The 22819-nt window shown below is 36.8% G+C and overlaps 1 protein-coding gene across 2 annotated transcripts in view; it reads right to left on the reverse strand.

Moving 5' to 3' along the window:
- Window positions 1-22819, reverse strand: part of LSAMP (limbic system associated membrane protein) — a 637357-nt gene that overhangs the window by 571905 nt on the left and 42633 nt on the right. The window lies entirely within an intron of this gene.

Genomic DNA, 22819 nt, shown 5'->3' on the forward strand with positions numbered 1-22819 from the left:
GTGGGTTCTTTCCTAGAAAGCATTTATCTTTCTTTCTCAACTAAGGACTCTCTATTGCAAATATACAAGTTCTAAGGGTCATTCAGAATGCCCAGTGAAACAGGTATTAATTAACTGACATATCTAGTACTGTGTGGGCATGTAGGCATATGAATATGTGCATTATATGTATATGAAAGATCATGCATACTGGTTATCTTTTGACTAACTTTTCTCATTGAGGACTGTAGAGGAGAATGAAGTGAATACAAATTGTTCATTATCAAAAATGAAGGGAATATTAGTATTATAAAAGACACACTCTTCATTATGTCTCACAATATTCTTCCCTCCCAGGGGAAGTCACAGATGAAGTTATATGGTAAAGAAAAGAGAAAAAAAAATCACCTCACAGATTTTCAACTTTAGCATTGTTTTTCAGAAACACATTAGTTGTATAAGCTAGAAATACTCTGGACAACAACCTATGTCTGGAGCCCAATGAGTTTTGGACAGAATTGGGAAATCTGCTATTCAAGATTTCGTGTTGCTTATTGGAAAATTTATCCCTTCCAAGAAATGAGTCTTGCTTTGAATGGTCGTCAAGTTGAATAGCACAGAGATCACCTCTTAAATGTCACTTTAATACATCTTGATACATTAATATCCCTTGTTATGAGCACCGGAATGTGAACATCAGTGTACCTATTGGCCTAGGTGTCTCAGGACCACACAATATGGGCATGACTCTAAGGCAGGGGTTGGCAAACTATGGTTCAAGGGCCAAATCTTTCTTCCTACCAAAAAAGAAGGGATAATTATTATCTGCCCCAACTATCTCTCAGGGATATTATAAACTGAAATGAGAAGAAATCTGATCTCTTCACTAGATGCTATACAGATCCTAGGAATTGCTATAATAATTCATTATTTAAGAGAATATTAATGAAAAATTATTCCACAAAATAACTATTCTAGGAGAAAATTTGGAGGTGGCAATGTCACCTTGCAACGTACTTGGAAGTATGTTTTCATATTTAAAAGTTATTTTCTTCTCCCTCCTCTACATCTCTATAGCAAGTGAACTTCACTTCCTATGCCATTGACTACTAATAGTAGGCACCTTGCTTGCTGTACAACCTATGGTTCAAAAATGAGTCATCATGGTGATAAATAAACTTGATAAAAATCATTCTATGGATACAGACACAGAGCAGACATGCAAGAAGTCTTGCATTCTAGAAGTCTATTATTTTATTATTATTTTTTTAAAGATTTTATTTATTTGACAGAGAGAGACATAGAGAGAGAGGGAACACAAGCAGGGGGAGTGGGAGAGGGAGAAGCAGACTTCCCACTGAGCAGGGAGCCCGACGGCGGGCTGGATCCCAGGACCCTGGGATCATGACCCCAGCGGAAGGCAGATGCTTAATGACTGAGCAACCCAGGCACCCCTAGAAGTCTATTATTTTAAAGTAAGAAGGGCATTACTGCTTATCTAGTTACATTATTCCTATACTTAAGGAAAAAAAGCTCGGGGAGATGAAATGACTTGCCCTTGTAGTAGAACTAAGATGAGATCGTACGGCTATTTGAGTCCATCATAAAAAGAAAAAGGAAATGGGGGAAGAAAGATGAAACACAGAGCTTGGAAAACAAGAAAATAAAAGGAAAATGGTGTATGTAAATACATATTTAAAAGTATATAGAAAATGAGATATAGCATCTCTATACAAGGAGGAAAAAAGACCCAAAGTGGGTAACAAATTGGCAATGCATGTTCTTGTTCACCAATGCCAGGATTATCCCAGGGAATTTGGGCCAAATTGCCATGACAATAATTAGCTCTAGTACTTTGACAGATCATTATGAACACATTAGCAGGGCATTAGTGACAATTATCCATTTTTCACACATTGATGACATGCCATAGTTCGCTCATTAGTATATTGGTGTCTAATAGCTGCATTCTAACTAGCACTTTCCTCCTTCATCTGAGATATAAACCTACTAACCTCAGACCAAGCCATATAAAAAGACTGTTAAATTAAATAAGTACAAATCTGTTTCACTTATTTAGGAAGAAATTCATTCATCAACCCAGAGAATTATTTGGCTCATCTCTGTTAGGCAATGCACAGTAATCTGCCATCTTCTTCTGATTAAAACGACATGTCATGTATTTTGGGGAAGAACAAAAGATTACAGCAGCATCCTCCAGACTTTCTCTGGTTACTTCCTAGGCTTCTGCTATCTCAGATCTCAACTCAGGCAGAGTGTGCCTCTCACTTTATTGTCTTTATCCTGAGGAATATTCTTGTATTTCATCCACTTCACATATCAATTGCCTTGGCTTATGGAACCACTAAATCATTTGCCCTCAAGAGTGTGTACATTAGAATCACCTGGAAAGATTTCAAAGAAATAACTGCCATATGATCCAAATTCCAGCCCAAATAACTCAGAATTTCTGAAAGTGGGACATGGGCATCTATGTTAATTTATTTGTGTTAAGCTGAGAAAGGTGAGTCTGATGCACAGTGGGGGTTGGGAGTTATTGCATCTTCAAATATATGTTTAGGCCCATTAATGTGGAATATTGGGTAATGTGGGATATATAGAGTGATAAAGTTAATAGATCAGTTGGATTATCCCCGATATTGATGACAGATGGTGCATTGTGCTGAGTACATGTGAACAATCTAAAAATCCTAGGCAGAGAAAAGGTAATTTTGAGGGGGTGTTTTGTGATTTTTTTTCCCTTTTCTTGCATATCACCACCTGTCCTCCTACACAGAAAACACATTTAATTTTGAGTAATATATTTTTGAAGGTACAATTCTCTCACACTATTTTTTGAGTGATTATGTTTTCCTAATTCAAAGAAGTCCAGCATGGATACCCAAGGCAAAGCTCCCTTCACCCTCCCTCTCCTTCCCTTCACTTTCAAAAGCTGTATGTCAAAACAACACTGACTAGAATGTGTGAAATGAATTATTGAGATGCTAGGAGCTAAGCAGTCTCCAAGGCTAGTTGGATTATAGGACAAGCAGGGGTGCATGTAAGTCATTGAGCTCCACTCAGTCACAGGGTCAGAATCTAGTTTCTTTTATTACCACAGGAACCTCGAGAAGGAGGAAATAAAAGACAAAACCAAAGAGAAAGAAGGTGAGGGGGAAATACTGTGTTTATCTGACCCTCTCTCTCCAAGAGTCTAAAATGAAAGATTGAAATTAGCTCCATAACCCTGACCAAGATACTTTCCATCTTCTGGATTCAGTTTCCATACCTGTTATATGAGAAAGTTGACTAAAATCCTTTAATTCTCCGCAAGCAGTAAAATATTATGATTTTATGAAATAACTTCTTAAAGTCCCAAATAGTAGGGTACACATAAGCAGACTTCAGCAATGTTAGGTAGATCTTTGGCATTCAAATGTTTATTTTTATAGTTCCCATTATTTGAGAGTACTCCTAAAGGTACAAGGAATACAATAAAATGCAACTTGACCAGGGACAAGTTGAATCTTAAGTCCAAAGAGGCCGTGCTGTAGGCAAACCATAAACCTATCCACCTGGGCATCAGTGGGGCATTTCCTTTCTTTAGTCATCTTTACAAATTAAGGATTCACAAGGATCTCAGGCTCTGTCTCCCGTGATTGTTAAGAGACTCTCATTAAGTCTCTCTACGTTTTATAGGAATGCCTTTACTTAATATGGTTGTCTATTTTAAAATATCTAACCTCTCTAGTTATCATTTGAGGCACTGAAGGGAGCAAGTAATTTAAAAGATAATGAATGCCTTGGGAACTGTTTAGGGGTATAAAATTAGTTTACCAGGGCTGCTGTAACAAAGTACCACAAACTATTTGACTTAAACAACAGAAATTTTCTTTCTCAGTTCTTGAGACTAAAAATCTGAGATTAAGGTGCCACCAGGGTTGGTTCCTTTGAGGGCTGTAGGAGGGAAGGATCTGTTCTAGGTCTCTCTCCTTGGCTCGTGAATGGTCATCTTCTCTTTGTGTCTTCATATCATCTTCCCTCTGTACATACCTGTACCCAAATTTCCTCTTCTTATAAGGATACCTTTCATACTGGATTAGGGCCCACCCTAATGACCACATTTTAACTTGATTATCTCTGTAAAAACCTTATATCTAAATAAGGTTGCATCCTAAAATTCTGGGGGTTAGGACCTCACAGAGTTTCTGTTTTGTGTTTTTTGGAGGAGTGAGGGTATTAGGGTACAATTTAGCCCAGAACAAAGAGCATTTTCTATATGTGAAGAGAGCGTTAGCCACAGGTGATTTTAGTAGGTATGTGTACAACAATCTTGTTGAAATGTGAATTGAAGAAATCAAGCAAGGAATAATTATTATTATTGATATTAATGCTAATAATACTACAAATAGATACCAATTATTGAATACTTACTATAGGCTGGAAACTATACTAATTATCTTACACACATTATTTTCTTTAATGCTCAAAAGAACTTAGTGAAATTTTAAATATTATTTTCCTCATTTTATAGACAAGGAAATTAACTCTTATTAGATTGGCCCAGGGTTACACAGTTAGTAAAGCAGTAATGACAGTTTTATAATCCAGATCTGTTTGAATAGCCTAAAGTTCCCAGCACACAGTAAGTACCAATAACACAGTAGTTAGTTTGGCATGATGGTTATGATAGAACTTGGAGTAAAGAGAGTATCTGAGAGGGTTTTCTCCAATAAATTTTCTATTTAGCCATAGAGTTAATCTTCTTGATGTTCTGTTCTGATAAATAAAAATCTTCATGACTTTACATCTCTTATCTCTTACATTTAACTATTTTGGGTAGACGTTCAAGGTGATCTGCCACCTGGTTATAATCTATGTTGCCCCTCTTAATGATCACAAAACCTCCATAGTATTCCTAGTACAATCTATGACTCATGTTCTTTTCCATTTATCTAAAATGCCCTCTTCCATCCTGGAGCCTCCAGCTAATGCATTCAGGGAAGTCTTGATGAAAAAAAAAATAACATTTTTACTGGATCTTGAAGGATAACTTGAATTTTGACAGGTAGAAGTTGGGCCTTTGGAGGAAGGGAGGTGAACATCTGAGAAGGATGGGTATGAAGAAGAGGACATTGTAGCAGAGTGAATGTTGCAGAAGCACTGAGAAAACAAGTCAGGCCACTTGACTAAGAAATTAGGAAATCCTTAGGAAGATGCATACGCTGACCCTACTTTTTAAGATTTCAAGTAACTGTTTGGTCAATGCTCCTGAAGGTAAAGGTGAAAGGACAGATACTGAGTATTTTTTCATTTACCTTTCATTCTCAATTACTCTTGCCGTTTTACAGCTCTGGACAATTTACACCAACAGCTTTCTCTATCCCCCAAAAGGCATATAACTCTGCAATTGACTGTATCTAACAAAAGGATTTTTCTACTTTTGTAAATCTTTTTTAAAATGAAAATAAGGGGGGAGTGCCTGGGTAGCTTAGTCGGTTGGGTTTCCGACTCTTGATTTTGGCCTGAGTCATGATCTCAGGGTTATGGGATCAAGCCCCGCCTTAGGTTCCATGCTGAGCTCAGAGTCTGCTTGTCCCTCTCCCTTCCCTCTGTCCCGCCCCTTTCCCCCTCCCCACCATGCATATGCACTCTCTCTCTCTCTCAAATAAATAAATAAATAAATAAAATCTTTAAAAATAAATAAAATAAAATGAAAATAAGGGCTCTGAGATATGGAAAATTCTTTCACTAGATGCCAACAGAAAGCTCTGGAGAAGGAAGTAGATAGAAAATAAATATATATATGAAACACCTTTTTACCTCTCTTTCAAAGTGGTGGCCTAGCAATCTGTGGAAGATTCTAATGTTCAGATTCACTACCTTCTCTTTCTCTGATCCTGATCTCCAATAAACAAAGTAAAGAGACAGAAACATACAAAATTTTCTTTTGAACATGATGCCAAAGTGATTTGGCAAAAGACGACTGTAGGGCTTTTCACCAGCCCTAATGTATATTGGGACCACAGCTCTGAGAGTTCTGAGCATAAGCACATTTGAAGGTAAATCAAGGCTGACAGCAGGCATCTTAAAATTTAAAAAAAGAGCCTAATAGAAAACACATTGAAATGAAGAAATAGGAGGCCAGGCCAGAGAAGGAGAAGGTGTTTTTGTGAATTTCCAGTTGAGAGTTGCTAAGCAATAGCCAGAGGAACCAGTCAAGGGACCCAGGTTCTAACTGCAGATGTTACATTCCTGTCTTGCAGGGATAGGGAAGAAGTTTTCAACAATCAAACAGGATGCTGAGACTTCTCTCCTGACCTTGGGCCAAAACAATCTGCTTTTTAACTGGAGGCAACTGTAATCCATTCTGTGAACAGATGGTGTAGAGAAAAAAATGCAAACATAGGCTCTCTAGTGTCTATTCCAAAAGCTAGCCAACTTCCAGCTATGGTAGGATAGGCAAGGGATGATAAAGGTCCTAGTGGGTACAGGAGAGTTGTTTAAAGAACAGAAAAGATACTTTCTAACAGTGAAAAATAACAGGCAGGGAGGGATTTCTTTGGTTACAGCGATGCTGGATAAATTCACATTGCGATCACTTTTATATCAGTTATACCTCATAACTCTCCTGGATCACCCACGATTTCTGCCTCTATAAACAGGCCTGTATCTTTTTTTTTTTTTTTAAGATTTTATTTATTTATTTATTTATTTGAGAGAGAGAGAGAGAGAGAGCACAAGCAAGGAGGAGGGGCAGAGGACAAGGGATAAGCAGACCCCCTGCTGAGCAGGGAGCCCAATGTGTGGTTCAATCCCAGGACCCTGGGTTCATGACCTCAGCTGAAGGCAGATGCTTAACTGACTGAGCCACCCAGGTGCCCCAACAGGCCTGTATCTTCTGCATTCTCTGTCCCTCTGATGATGACAAAACATTGTTCAGTTATTATTTAGATTTCATTTCCTCTTCATATCAAACAACTTGAAAGACATAAACTGCATTGTTAAAGTTTGCTCACATGATTTAAAAGGGTCATAGAAAAAGACTCAGCAAGAGGAGATCCTTCCCTTGACATAATCAGGGAAAAGACACAAACAAGACTGAATGTCCATGAAATATCCAGGGATTGGACAGTGTCAGTTTTGAGCATGATATTAATATATAATCCATGTTGATATTCTCTATTGACTTCTCAACTTATAAAGTGTTGACTGTGAATACACTAATACTATTTCTGTGAAAATTTTATTTAAAATACTAAAAAGGAATTTGGGGCATAATATAAATTCTAATTACTAAGAGAAGAGTGTGGAGGTGTGGATCCACGGAGCAAACACTCCCACCATTGTTACTGCTGCAGGACATGGAGTTAAGGGTGACAGTTTGGGTAGGAAAATTATTTAAAATAAACAGACCAAATATCCCACTGGTTGCAGATGAAATGGACAGAGATTTCTACACTGGGTGGGAGCTTAGACTTCATTAACTCAAAAGGATCCTCCAAGTAAAAACCTCAATGTCTCCTACATTCAATTTTTTTTTTTATACATTCAGTTACATTCAGCAAGATTCACTGATACTATGTGCCAGACATGGATCAAGGGTTCTAAGTTTTCAAAGATAAATAAAAACATAGACACTATAGCCAAAGGAAACAGTCACTGAAGTGAAAAATTACAATGCAGTATGATAGGGTGCCTGGGTGGCTCACTTGGTTGGGCGACTGCCTTCGGCTCAGGTCATGATCTTGGAGTCCCTGGATTGAGTCCCACATCGGGCTCCCTGCTCAGCGGGGAGTCTGCTTCGCCCTCTGACCCTCCCCCCTCTCATGTGCTCTCTCTCTCTCATTCTCTCTCTCTCAAATAAATAAATAAAATCTTAAAAACACAAAACAAAACAAAACAATGCAGTATATGTCCTATGTTAGTGACTAAAGGTGTTACAGTTTTATGATAGAACAAGTGTCAATTATTCCAGGTTCAATTAAAGAAATTTTCATGTAGAAGTTAAAGCTTAAGTAGGACATCAAGGATGGGGCAAGAGTGCATCAGCCAATCAAAGGGAAGAGATTAGTTAAGGGAATGTCAGAGAAGGAAAGCCATGTACCAAAGCAAGTAAACACATAACAGGGTGGTGCATTTGAAAAGCTGGAAGGAATGGGTTGAGGGCAGGGTGGGGGGGGGCAATTAAAGAAAAATCAAGGGTTATACTAAGAAGTAATGACAATATCCATATTTTGCAGACAATATGGAGCCTACGAAGTGCCGTAACCTTTGCAATAGATTTGGTCAGCGCTCTGCCCATATCCCCTCAAATCCTCTGCCATTTTCACGTACACTGTCTCCCACTGAGGTTCAACAGAAAAGCCAGCAAGTGAGGCTCTTTGTCAGTGGGCTGCCCTCAGGCTGCTAGAGTTTGTTTTGCCTAAACATCTGGAGCACTAGAAGTGCCCTCAAATTTGTGTTCCTCCAATAAAGCCCTTAACCAATGATTGAAGGTATGATACTCAGGCCCTCTTGCTTCAGTTAGGGGACAACTTTGAAGTATGCCTTGACCATCTGTGGTAGTCCACCTGATATTTTACTCTTGCTTGTGATTTTTTTCCCCTTCAATACCCACTTTCCTACTCATCTACTGGTTTTTCCTTGGAATGATTCCTGATAAATCAGTTAGACACAACTCCTCATTTCAGGGTCCACTTTTTTGGGGGAGTCCAATCTAAGATAGCCTTTACACTCATGGCTGTGAGCTAATAAAGTGAATCTGTAGAGAAAATGTTTCATTGATAAACTAAATAGAAAGCCATGATGAAATGAGAAATGTTTGTAATCAGCTTGTGGTGTATTGCAAGGTGGTAGCATTAAGAATAGATGAAATTATACATTTACACATTTATGTGGAACAGTAAGGAAGCAAGGCTTTAGTTGTATCATTTGCATTGGAGCACCATTTCATGGGCATTGTCCGGGGTTGGAACTGATGATATTATGGCTGGAGGATCAGTGAATCTGATCCTTTTACTCCGGGTGCATAGGGCTCTCTGCGTCTAAGGCACCCATTATGCAAACGCTTTTTTTTTTCCTTCCCGTATTTCTCTCTTCATTAGAGAAAATTCATTTCAGTTCCACATACTTCAGGTTAGAGGACAATCAAATAAGGGGGAACCTTATTACAGTGGCAAACATCCAGGTTCTGTGTACATCAGCAACATTGTTCTAGTCCCAACCTATTCTTTATTTTATGGTTATTTCATTGTAAGCCAGAAAAGGCTCAAATTCCTCAAGCATGAGAAGCAACTAAATGATAATTAGTTTTTGATATATGTATATAACATTATCCATGATTATAGCAACATTGAGAATAACAGTCATAGAGTCCATTAATGCACCTCAATCCCATGTCCCTCTGCTACTCCTAGCCTAGGCCCATGACAAGTTCTTTCAACACACCTTGAGCTTTAGTAATCTTTTCTCCTGAAAAATGACACCTTGCTCCCCCAACCCCTACTACACACACAATGCTTCCATGTAATGGATGCCAGCCTGCTGTAATTTTGATTCATTAAAGCGTGACTCAGAGCAGCCCCCACATTATGCTCAATTTCTAATTACTAGGACTGGACAATCTTAGACAGGAAGAACAACCACACACTAAGATCTCTGGTGCTCAATGTAGAGTGACTTTTTATTGTGGTTGTGACTCCTTCTTCCTCACAATTCCTCACTCCGTTCTAGCTTCCCCGGTTTTTTGAACTAATATGTGGTTTTCCTCCCAAATCGCTAGCAAGAGGACATAATTCCTCAAGAAGTTGTAATATGTAAAATCTTTCCCCCTCATCCCTCATCCTTTCCTTCATCACTAGCTCTTATAAGCCCAGTGGCTGCCCACATACAGTTGTATTTACGTTGGCTGACAGAGACTCAGCAAAAAGATCTCAAATCTACTTATTTCCAAATATTATTGAGAGCCCTGCACTAGCTTCCTACCAATCAGGCCAACTCTGTCCTTTGTTCTCATTTCTACAATTCCTTTCCTCTTTGTAATCACTACTCCCTTTATTTTCTATTCCTTCTGTTATTCTGTCCCTTTTTTTTTTTTCCTTTTTACCATCACTATCTACCCCGCTTCACATGTAGTGACTAGTACATTCATTTCCTTTCCTGAAAATAAAATAAGAACTTCAAAGAAGCATGAATGATCTCTCCGGTTTCAATAATTAAAGATGAATCCACCACAAAGCTCGCTCTGCCATTCCCAGTGTTCATATTAGATCAGAAATGGCATTTTTTAGCCCCAAAACAAATATATCAGAGTAGTTCCCACCCTGAAATACATGGCACAAAGCCCAGCTTTTCCCTGGAACCAGCATGTTACCAATAGGTCTGTTTCAAAGTAAGTGTATTCAGAATATGGGAAGGAGGACTTGATAGTGTTTGATAATTCACAATTTAACAGCTAAGGAAAGGCAGCTTATTATTAAATGCAAATAAAATGAAATGAAGTCCGGCTGTCTGGGTGCAGATAGAAATTACACAAAGCCCATTAAGACACTCTGGAGATCTTAACTACTAGACAGAACAGAGCTCTGGGAGCTGCCAGCAAGCACAGATCCCTTCTTTGAAGGGGCCTGCACCCTGTATTACCTCCAGAGAAAGACTCAGATGATACAGTCTGCTTGGAAAACTTAAGGTGTGACTAGAAACAGGGCAAGGGCAGCCACTTCATGGAAGGCAAACATATTTTGAGGTTTGAAGTATTTCAACCTCTTTAGTTCCTACTGTTACTTTCCTCTTCTGCAGGATGGTTTTTACTGGTCACTGGAAAATTGCCAAAAACAGCCTAGAGCAAAAAGATATATATTGCCCCAGACTATCCAAATTTACAGCATTAATATGACTGCTGCCTAATGGTCACAAGTATGAACTTGAGACATGATAATAATTTTATATAAACAGTATTTATATAACTTTGTTACATCTGTTTATATTTTAAAGTAGAGGAAGTATTTCAAAGCTATGGAATTAGACATTTTTGTCCCTTTATCGATTAGACTTCAGTGCTATGATGGACAATATTTTGGAGGAAGTACTAAAGCTGGATTTGCACAACTGAGTAAAATTCAATGTGGTCATCAGATTCATTTATGGAAAACAATGCGTTACATATGTTATTCACTAAGTCAAAAAGCTCTAAGGATACTTTTTGACCAGATCAAGTTCATATCATTTCTTAAGCAATTCTATATTTTATAATCCAATTTGAGTCTTCCATACATACATTCCTAGACAGATGGGAAGATCTCATTTGTGTTTCAAGAGTTTTGTGTTCTCATTCCCTGTCTCCTAGGCCTGGGATACCTCTCCCTATTGCAACTACTGAAATTCAACACTTACTGATAGGCTATTTCAAATCGTGTTTTCTCTTTGGACCCTTTCCTGAATGTACATCTCCCTTCTCTGAGGTGTCACTGCACCTGTGTTCTCCAGCATTCATTTTGGTACTACATCTCCTGCTTTGCATTGCTTATTACTTTTATGTGTCTATCATGTTCAGCCAGTAGATTATACATTTCTAAAAAGCACAGGTGGTATTTTAGAGTTACCATCTATCTCCTGTAGGATTTATCATTACATCCAACATATCTCCATCCTGGACATTTCTCTTGGACTCTAGACTTCTTTATTCATCTGTCTACTCAACATCACCCCTTAGAAGTGTAATAGGCAATTAAGCTTAACTACATTCAAAACAAAAATCTCAATCTTTTCCCTCTACAATCTACCCTGCACATTGTTTTCACTATTTCAATTTTTGGAAGTTCCATCCTTCTAGTTGTTCATGCCAAAATACCTTGGATTCAGCTTTCTGTGATACTCCATGTCTCATTTATCTTGAAATTATCTAATTTCTATCATCAGAACAAATCTAAAATATGACCACTTCTTCTATTTCCATTGCCATCATTTTTGCCAAGCCATCATCATCTCTTTCCTATTATAATACTATTAAATATTAAATATGCTAATCAGTCTCCATCCTTCCATCCTGCACTCTGCAATCCATTTCCAACATAGGAGCCAAGAGGTCCTTTGAAAACATAAGTCAGATCATGTCACTTATCTTCCCAAATCCCTTCAATGGCCTCACATTTAGGAGTTAGTGTTAAAGTCTTAATAGGGTAGGGGCGCCCGGGTGGCTCAGTCAGTTAAGCAACTGCCTTCGGCTCCACGTCAAGCTCCCTGCTCAGTGGGGAGCCTGCTTCTCCCTCTCCCTCTGCCACTACCACTGCTTGTGCTTGCTCTCTCTCTCTCTGTCAAATAAATAAATACAAAATCTCAAAAAAAAAGTCTTAATAGGGTAGTGTTAACATCTTAACAGTGATCTACAAAACCCTAGAGACATTCCACCATTTCTCTGACTTTATCTCCTTTTTCCACCATTCACCTCACTCCTGCACACAAGTCTTCTGCCTATTCCTCAACTATTCCATGTAAACTCCTGGCTAAGGGCCTTTTCACTTGCTGGTCCTTCAGCCTGGAGTGCTTTTCTGTTTAAATATACCCACATACACCTTTGGCAATACACTTTTGGATACCCCCTTCCAACTAAGTTTTGTTCTCCATATACTTATCACTATCTAAACATACTAACCATACTAAAATGTTTACTTATTTATTTCTTTTATTATCTGTCTCCGTCCACTGGAATATATTAACTTCTGGTGGGCAAGGATTTTTGTATGTTTTGTTCACTGCTCTATTGCACAGTGCTAGAATATCACTAGGCAAGAAGTAGATGCTCAATAATTATTTTGATGGTATATGAATGAATGAATAAACAGGCAGGCAATATAGTCCTGCTAAATGCCTGAGTTCTTACTAAATGAGTACAGTATAAGATAAATGGGAATTGCTCTAAACAAAATCTCAAAGACAGGCACTACTCAAAGAAAGCACATTTCTCGGGGTGCCTGGGTGGCTCAGTCGGTTAAGCATCTGCCTTCGGCTCAGGTCATGATCCCAGGGTCCTGGGATCGAGCCCCGCATCGGGCTCCCTGCTCGGCGGGAAGCCCGCTTCTCCCTCTCCCACTCCCCCTTGCTTGTGTTCCCTCTCTCGCTGTGTCTCTCTCTGTCAAATAAATAAATAAAATCTTTAAAAAAAAAAAAAAAAAAAGAAAGCACATTTCTCCACTGTCATGGATAGTTGTGTTTCCACCATGGCTAAGAGTGGTTGACTCCAGGCCAAACTCATCCACTCATTACCCACATAATCCCAGGAAAAGACTGATATTCTCCTTGTCTTGGAGAGTAAATTTGTTATGATGCCTGTCTTTGACCTGAGTCCTTTGTGTATTGTTGTATAAATTTTTCTCATGCTGTCTTTTCTATGAATATTTAACTTCTAAAATAGAGTTAAATATCTCTTTTACATAACATTCTATATCCAGTAGCAGATTTATGATACAGAATTGGTAAATAAAATAGGACTTATCATCCCAAAGTTTACATTCTGATGTAGAAAAACAAGTAAAGAATTATGAACCATAAATTTAAAACATAAAATAAAGACATAATTAGCCTTTATAATACTGCATTATAATTTCAAGCTTGACAATTATATCCTAAATATAGTAACACTGCCTTGTCTATAGTATTTGCTCAATAAATGTTCACCGAGCAAAAAGATAGTTTATAAAAAACATATATAACTTACTGTTGAGAGTGAGTGCTCATTGAGGAGGGAAGAAATGAGGAGAAGGAAGATGTTATGAGATGACCCTGTCTCTTATTAATTTGACTCATTATCTCATAAAACTCCATGAGAGATACAGTTTTAAGATTTTTTGTTTATTTTAATGAATAAAGAAAGAGATGGTCCTTGAACCATGTAATCCTTAGACTACATGAGAAAATTACCCAAATACGGAATGTGTTTGGAGAAACTTTAGAAATGTGTATTTAAGGAGGGTGAAGAATATTTGGTAATGTTAGAATCTTAGATAAGATTTTTAATTTAGAAGGTAAGCATCTTGAATATTATCTCAATATAAAAGGGACTAATCAAGTTTTAATACCTATATGTAACGGCCTGTGCACTAGATGCTAGAAATAAATAAAACATCACTGTTCTCAAGGAGCTGACAATCTCTGGAGGAGGGAAACATAAAGGAATAAATGAACCCAACAGTGTTGGGCATATAAGGGTTACCTAACCAAGACCACTGGTGGTTCAGGGAAGGCGTCCCAGGAATGAAAATTGAGATAAAGACTGAAGGAACAGCTGGAATTAGACAGAAGAAGTGCTTTAAAAAGATCTGTGAAAGAAAAAATGACACATTGGAAGACACAGAAGAAGATCAGTGTAGTTCAATTTCAAATGAACTGAAAGCCAGAGAAAGGCAGAGAGGGGAAGAGAAGGTAGGCAGAAAATAATTTTAAATGAGACTGGGAAGTCTATAAGTAGCGGCAAGATTACAAAAAGTTTGTTTGCTTTTGGAAGAAATTTTAATTTTATTCTAAAAATAATGGAGAGCAACTGAAGTATTATAAGAAAAGCAATGACATAATTAAAGTAGAATCACATTTAGAAAGCTCTGCCTACAGTTTGTAGAATAGATTGGAGGTACAACACCAAGCACTGAAGCCAGTGGGAGGTTATTTCAATGACACAAGCAAGAAATAACATAGGCCTGAGTATGGGTAGCGATGACAGGGAAGGAAAATAAAGGGATAAATTTGAGAAATGTTGAAGAAATGAAATTGACAGGAACTCACTGCAGAAAACTCTGGAAAAGAGAAGAAAATGTAATGAAGCAAATGGGTTAGAATCAGAGAGTAGTAGCACTAGAAATTGGCATTCTAGCAAAACTCCAGTTGAGGACGGGTGAAAAAACAGAGGCTTTGTCATTGTGGAGGGAAAAAAAAACAGCGAGTCATAAGAAATGTGGTGGCATTGTCACTAAGCTTCCCAAAAGTCAGGTGCTCTTCCACCTCTGGCTTGCCAACATCAGTACCACTTCCAGCTACTTCTGAACTTGTTCCTTGTAGATAGCACTTTTTTTTTCCTGAGTGCATTTTTTTTCATACTCGACTTTGATTCCCTCTTTAGTAATTTTATTAACTTTTCTTTAGGTCTCTGTAATGGTTTGATCCTACTGTTCAGTCACCTGTGCTTATGAACTAAGAGCCGTGGGATGGACCTACAAGCAAATAGTGTCCCATCTCTACACCCTCACCTTTAGAAAGGAATAACACAAGTACAGATCCCCCAAAAGAAGGCCCACTGATGGTAATGCTATAGTTCTGCTCTGGCCTTGTATTTTCCTAGGCCAAACCTGGCTGCCAGGCATCTGAAACATGAAAATGGTAAGGGCTTCTAAGAAATTACTGGTTACTTAATATTTTTCTGTACTTTGCCACATACTGAGTATTTCAGAGCTTCCATATAACATCCAGGAAAAACTGGATAGGTAAAAGCTTGTTGGGTTATACTCTACATCTAGAGTGATTTCTTTATATCATACACCCTCCCTTGCTGACTTGATCATGCCTTCCAATCCTTCAAGATTCATTTGCAATTGTTTCTTGCAAAGCATACCTAACCAGGCCCCTGATTCTTCCTTTATGCAAAATTAGGTTTTCCTTCCTCTGAATAGCTCAGAGCACGGCAGTTCATACTAATAATTAATTCACTATTCATGAAAAATGGACAAGTAAAGGCTACATATGTTCTGCCATATAATACCATACATGTGTGTATATATATATATGTGTGTGTGTGTGTATATATATATAGATGTGTAGGTGTATGTATACACACACTTATTATACACATTTATTAAGCTGTGCAAGTCTGTTCACTCTATAGATTGTCATCTTGAGATCAGAGGCTTGGTCCTACTGTTTTTGCATCCTCACCACCTAGCACTATACCTGATGTACAGGAGGTAGTTAATTTTTTTTATGAAAAGAACTAAACCACTTGCTACTCCATGAAGAATCTTATTTCATGCTTCCATTGCCCAGTATAGGAAACCAAAATAGAAAATTCAACCACTGTCATTTTTCAATAATACACTTCACTCTCTTCATTGTGGAAAACATTTGGTGACTCATAGTCTAAATATACTGTAAAAACAGCTGATATGATGCTATTTTAAAGAGATAATTATGTATTTTATTTGTGATTTCTCATGTTAGGGCTAAAAACAAACTTAGGTTAATATGTCTAAAGAACGAATAGACATTAGCACATCCACTCATTAAGGTACTGGTTGCAATTCTATTATGATGAATAATCACTTCTCATTTAAGAAAGATCTTGACTCTCCCTAAAAACTGTCATCCTATGAAAATGCCGACTGAGGTTAGGACTGACTAGGAAAAGCAAATGTGTGCACGTTACTTATACAACTTTAATTTAAAATCAGCTTATCTCAATATCTCAATGATCAGAAGTAAAGAAATTTCACACACACACACACACACACGCACGCACACAAATACTCCAAGATCTTTGTTTAAACAAAAAGTCATTTTAATTGTTTATAGAAATACCATAATCATAATACTAAATTAGTTTTCTAATAATTAAATTACTATTCATGGACATTAAACAAAATTAAAGCTGAATATATATGTATATATATATATACATATGTATGTGAATATATAGGTATATGTATGCATGTTTACATATTTATATGTGTATGTGTGTGTACACATATATATACATCATTAGACACATATACACATAAAACTGAGATGATTTATTTAAAGTATGCACTACGATTACCTTCAAATCCACTATGTAAGACTAGATGCTATAAAACCCCATCTAATGCTGATTGTGCCTCTATTCAGCATTCCTTGAGTATATATGCTGTACTCTGTCATGACCTAGTAGACATATGTGTGCTTCTCCTATGTAGTAAGTACATCTTCATGCTTTTCATTCATCTGGTTGAAACCACTTTTACCTGCTGGGACTACTGTCTGATCATCCACCTACGTTTTTTGTTTTTGTTTTGTTTTTAAAGATTTATTTATTTTATTTTAAAGAGAGAGAGAGAGAAAGAGACAGACAATGCCGGGGGGAAGGGCAGAGGGAGAGAGAGAGTCTTAAGCAGACTCCACGTTGAGCACAGAGCCTGATGCAGGGCTTAATCTCACAACCCTGAGATCACAATCTAAGCCAAAACCAAGAGTTAGATGCTCAATTGACTGTGCCACCCAGGCACCCCTCATCCACCCATGTTTTGAATGGAAGCCCCCAATTCCATTACCCCAAGTCTCTTGCCTTAACTGTTAGCATGTGATCCAGAAATGGACAACCACTCTATCTCATTCCTCTGATCACAGTGATTGCCCCAGAGACGGCATAAAACCTAAACTAAGTTAATCAGTCTTCTCCAAGGTAGGGTGATTAAATAATTTATTGCCCAAACTAGAATACTGAGTGTGAAAGGGTGTTATTAATAGTTATGCTGAGACAAGAGGCTTACAGTTTCCTGGACAATAAACAAAGACCGATAATAACCTTCCGAGAGATTTTCTAGATGGTGTTGGTGCTTCCTTTATGGTTATAACTCTATAATTATGGGTGCAAGCCCAGCACTGCCAGTAACACTGTAGTCCTCTAATATGTGAGAAAAGCCAATGAGCAGCACAGAAGAAAGAAGCCAGAAAGGAGAAAAGGTAGAAATAGGGGATGGATAGAGAAAAGATAAGTGCACACAAGTTCGAAAATTAAATTGAACTGCATCCTGAGGCGTTTTTCATTCGTATCTGTAGAGACTATTTTTTCTCAAGCTAGTAAGAGTTGGGTTTTCTTACCTGCATATCTCTGAATAAATGATGAATTGTAGGACATCTAGCTCAAGTCCCTTATTTTATAGGTGAGGAGACTGAGGCCCACACAGGTTAAATTACTTATACAAAGGTCTAAAATATTTACAAGTAGGCATATAATTCAGGTTATTGTCTTTCCTTCCATTTCTTTTTATAGATGTAACATCTCTTCTACATTACTCTAAATTATGATTTTATTCTTTCATATTATTCATATACTCATTCTAAGAGAAATGTATATCTCCTTTAAAGAAAACTTGATACACTTCCTATATCCTTCATTCAATAAATTCTTCAAAAATTAATAATGGGTAAATAAATGCAATTAAGCATTTCATGGTCTGCCTCTAATGAGTTTCCTTTGTAATGACAAAAATGGATAAGAACCCAATAATTTCTATACATGTATACCAATGGGTAAATTTTCATTATAAAATTTTAATGCCCCCAAATACCCACACTTCTGCAGGCATTAACTATGACCATATGTGAATTATTATAAAATCATAACAAGAACAGGGGTGCCTGGGTGGCTCAGTTGGTTAAGCGTCTGCCTTCGGCTCAGGTCATGATCTCAGGGTTGTGGGAACAAGCACCGCATTGGGCTCTCTGCTCAGTGAGGAGTCTAGTCTGATTCTCCCTCTGTGATCTCCCTCCCTCTTTCACTCTCTCTCTCAAATAAATAAATAAATAAAATCTTTAAAAAAATTATAACAGGAACAACTAGTCTCCTAGAGGTAATAATGCTCATTTGAAAGGTGAAAGACATTTCATCTAAGGAATAGCATTTTAGGAACGTTTTAGAGACATAAAACATCTAAGAGAATGAAATCTTCATGATGACAGACACCATTTCCATCTTAATAACTGCTGTCAGAGAAAGTAGAAATAAGGACTGGAGAACTATCCTTGAATGAATGGTAACAGCAGGGGAAGCCAGGTGGGTTACGCATGGGGAGCAATTTCTTTTTTAAAAGGGAGTCTATGCTGCTTTTTCAGTCCTGTGCTTTGTTCTTTATGTGCTACTGTCATAAAAATAATCTTAAAACATATATATATATTTTTTTTCAATATATATATTTCAGGGGAGAAAGTCTATGAAATAATTCTAATAAAAATCATAGGAATTTGAACAAAAAGATATTAAAATTCCCAATTAAAAAATACCAATTGGGGCTCCATTCATATACATTTTATAAATAAATAAATAAATAAGTACATAAAAGGGAGTCTATACCTAAAACAGTCAGGACAGCCACTTAAGTAAGAGCCACAGGGCAGTGGGGTTGAGATGAAGGATTGGTAAAAAAGATGATGAGTAGTTGGAAACAAGGAATAATGGATTTTATTTCTATAAAAAAAATCACTAAAAATACATTGAGACACCTAGTTATGCACCCTAGAATTTCCTTTTATAATACATGGTTATTGAATAAATATTTACCAATAAGGCTAGATTAATCTAGAAAACATTATCTTCAAAGGCTATTCAAAAAATTCCCTGGGGGTCGCTTGGGTGGCACATTCAGTTAAGCGAATGGCTCCTGGTTTTGGCTCAGGTCATGATCTCAGGGTCGTGAGATCGAACCCCACAAGGGGCTCTGTGCTCAGTGTGGAGTCTGCTTGAGGTTCTCTCTCCCTCTCCTTCTGCCCTTCTTGCTCCTGTGGTCTCTCTCTAATAATAAATAAATCTTTAAAAACAATTCCTTGGTATAAATCAAATCAACTTACAACCTGGAGAACATGCATTAACCAAGTCCACATTAAAAATTTAGCTAAAAGTCTAATTGAAATAATTCCATGTGCTCTCAAAAATTTATGGGTTGAATACATACAGGCTTATTATTTACATATTTTCTAAAGATTAACATGGTGAATGTCTCTCAAACGTGATTAGTTAACAACATGAAAAGTGTCAAAATTTAAGTTTGGCTTAGAATCATTTACATGTTAAAAATAAGAGATTTATGAAAAAAGTGTTTTCCCCCTAAGAGTTTTAATTCACAGTTCAAAAAACAAACAAGTGGTACAGAATTCACTATTTGAAATGTTACTGTAGATTTTTAATACCATGAATGGATATGAATATTCTATGAGTTCCATGATTGTATTGATTGTAAGTTTTAGATTCAGTTTCTACAAAATCAAATTTAAGTATCTCATTCTTATGATGTAATAGTGAAAGCTGAAATTCTATTTTTAATGTCTCAGATAACATTAATTTCTGCCTGCCCTACCGGTTTCTAATAAAGTAAAATTATGTTCAATTATAACTAAACCTAATTGGCTTGAATAGGTGGTCATTTTAAACTCCTTGAGGACAGTTCCTGGTTCCTTGCATTGTGCCTCACAATACGTATGCATAGAAAACATGTGATATTAATTGATGGATGAATGCATGGATGGATGAATAATGGGTGGATAAATACAAATAAGTTGTGCAGGTGACGGAAAACATGCTTTCATTATTATTACAAAGATAACGATAATGATGATAATGACTATGATGATAACCACACTGTAGCTCTATAGATCACAGAAGAAATACTCTAATTTAATTGAATAAAATATACTTTTTTTCCTCTCATCAGCTGACCTCAGACAGATCATGATTCCAAGGATGAAACAAACTTGTCTTTGTTAGATTAAATATCAAAAGCCATGCTTAAAATAAAAGGAGAAATATAGCTCATTCTTTTTCCTAGAAATTTTCTTCTTGTTGTCTTGTGTACAGTACTCAAACATATGGAAAATCTATTTCTCTCCCTTTAAATGTCTCATCCTCTAGTATCCAAGGCTGGTGAATAATGCAACTGAGGACTTTAGATATAACATTGTACAAAAACAAAGATTTATTTAAAAAATTTTAGATATAACATTGTACAAAAACAAAGATTTATTATTGGGAAATGGCAATAAAAACAGATCCAGATCATTTTATTCAGAGCTGTCAATGAGATAGGTAGTAGAAAAAAAAAATGGATTTACTTCCTAGAGGTAGGTAGCTCAAAAAGACTCAAAGAACAAGCATAGGCAAGTGGCGCTGACCACAAAATTTCTGTGAATGGGAGGCCAGAGTAATTTCCCAATCTTAACAACAGGGCTGTCTGGGTTGCAGTTTGGGGGTGTCTTATATCCTATTACATTACACTATCAAAACTGCAGGAATTGCAGATGTTATGCCATTACCTTCTAGACAGACAAGCTACTAAATTATTTGTATGGGGAAGATGAGCCATTTACTTATCGTCCTGATATGGGCAGATGATAGGTGGGGACTGTCTGGGAGACAGACAGGGGACTTCTCTGTCTAGATTGCAAAAGTGCCACTCTTTTGAGATGTCTTATCTGACTGACACACTGATAGTAACAAACACAGCAATATGAAATGTTTCCAATAGGATAAATAATTGGAGAGGAGGTGTTACATCTTGACTTTAAATGAACAAATAAAGAACAAGCAAAACAACTCCAGTAAATGAGCATTTTTTGTGATCAATAAGAGTGCTAAGTATAATATAAGAAAGAGGAAAACTTTTAATGAGTCTCAAATATTTATATCTATAAGGCACATAAGAAGTGACATAGATTAATCATTTCCATCCCCCTCAAGTGAAGATACTAAATCCACAGATATTGAAACCTATACAAGATAATGTAGTTAATAACTGAGAAGGGGTAGAATCCACTCTTCTGATCTGTCAGGAGGGATGTATGTGAACCAAAGTGTGGAGACCAGAAAGAACTACATGAAGTTGGATAAACTAGAAACAATTAAAATTAAAATTTATTATTGGTGTCCTAGTCTAGAAAATTATCTGGATCCTCAGGCAAATACTTTATGAGACTTCTGGATTTGCCCTACATTCACTTTGCTGCTAATCCAAATATGATTTCCCCACAGCAGTTAAATTTTTATCTCTTTTTATACTTGCAGTTCTGGCTAAAATCTGGAAATATACATCTACCAAGAAAATGAGAGGTCAACAAAGGACATGGTATCCAAAATTCTTTCCTTCTTGGAATAATCATTTACTTAAAGTTTAGGGGATTCTGGAGATGTACTGCATGAATGAAGATATAGAGGCCACGAATACCAATGATGAATAAATTAACAGACAAAGAGATGTATGCAAACACTCAACTCTTTCTATGCCTTGGAACTCACACTATACACCCAGGTTAAAGTAAATAATATAAAGTATAGCCTAGAATGAATAAGTGGCATCAAAGAGTTATTAGTTTTAAATTCTGGGAGGCATGGCTTTCTTTCAGGATGAATGATATTATGAATCCTTTTTTGCTATTTCCTTCTTGATTATGCCTCACTAACCCCCCTATTACTCTACTGGCATACATTTACTTCCTGCCTTTCCTATTTGTTATTGATATTTAAATTAAATTATGCCACTTTATCTTCCCATTTCTCTGCATCTTCTTCCCATTCTTTGATTAAGAGTTGGGTAGAAAATGCCCACTACAGCAAGAGAGAGGAAAAATGGGAAATTAAAAAACAATCATTTTTCTTCTTTAAAGGCCTACTTCCTGCTGTTTTCTTCTACTCTGCAGCCCTATAATAAAGAGCGAAAACTAAAATAAATGATCATTGTTTGATAGACATTAGGTGAAATAAAAAAGAGAAAACAGGGAGACTTAGAGTGAAGATTAACAAATAGAGCAGTAGAATATATAAGTGTAAAGAAAAGCAAGATGAAGATTAGAAAGAGGTAAAAAGGGGAAAGACAGTTATAAGAAATTATGGGGAAAAAAGGATGTACAGAAATAAAAAGACAAGTGATGGCTCTTTTTTGTAATTCTTAAGTCACCTTTGATTCTCAAAGTATCTGCTGTGAGAGTATGAAAAAAAATAACTTCCTGCCTTAACTAATTGATTTTTTTATTTAAATTTCAAGTTCTTTAAAAAGACAGATTAAAAAAAAATAGCCAAGCATATCTCTCTGTAAAGGGAACACATAGTACATTCCCATCA

The sequence above is a fragment of the Phoca vitulina genome, unplaced genomic scaffold, assembly GCF_004348235.1.
Source record: "Phoca vitulina isolate PV1807 unplaced genomic scaffold, GSC_HSeal_1.0 scaffold8, whole genome shotgun sequence".
In the NCBI taxonomy this organism is placed as follows: domain Eukaryota; kingdom Metazoa; phylum Chordata; class Mammalia; order Carnivora; family Phocidae; genus Phoca; species Phoca vitulina.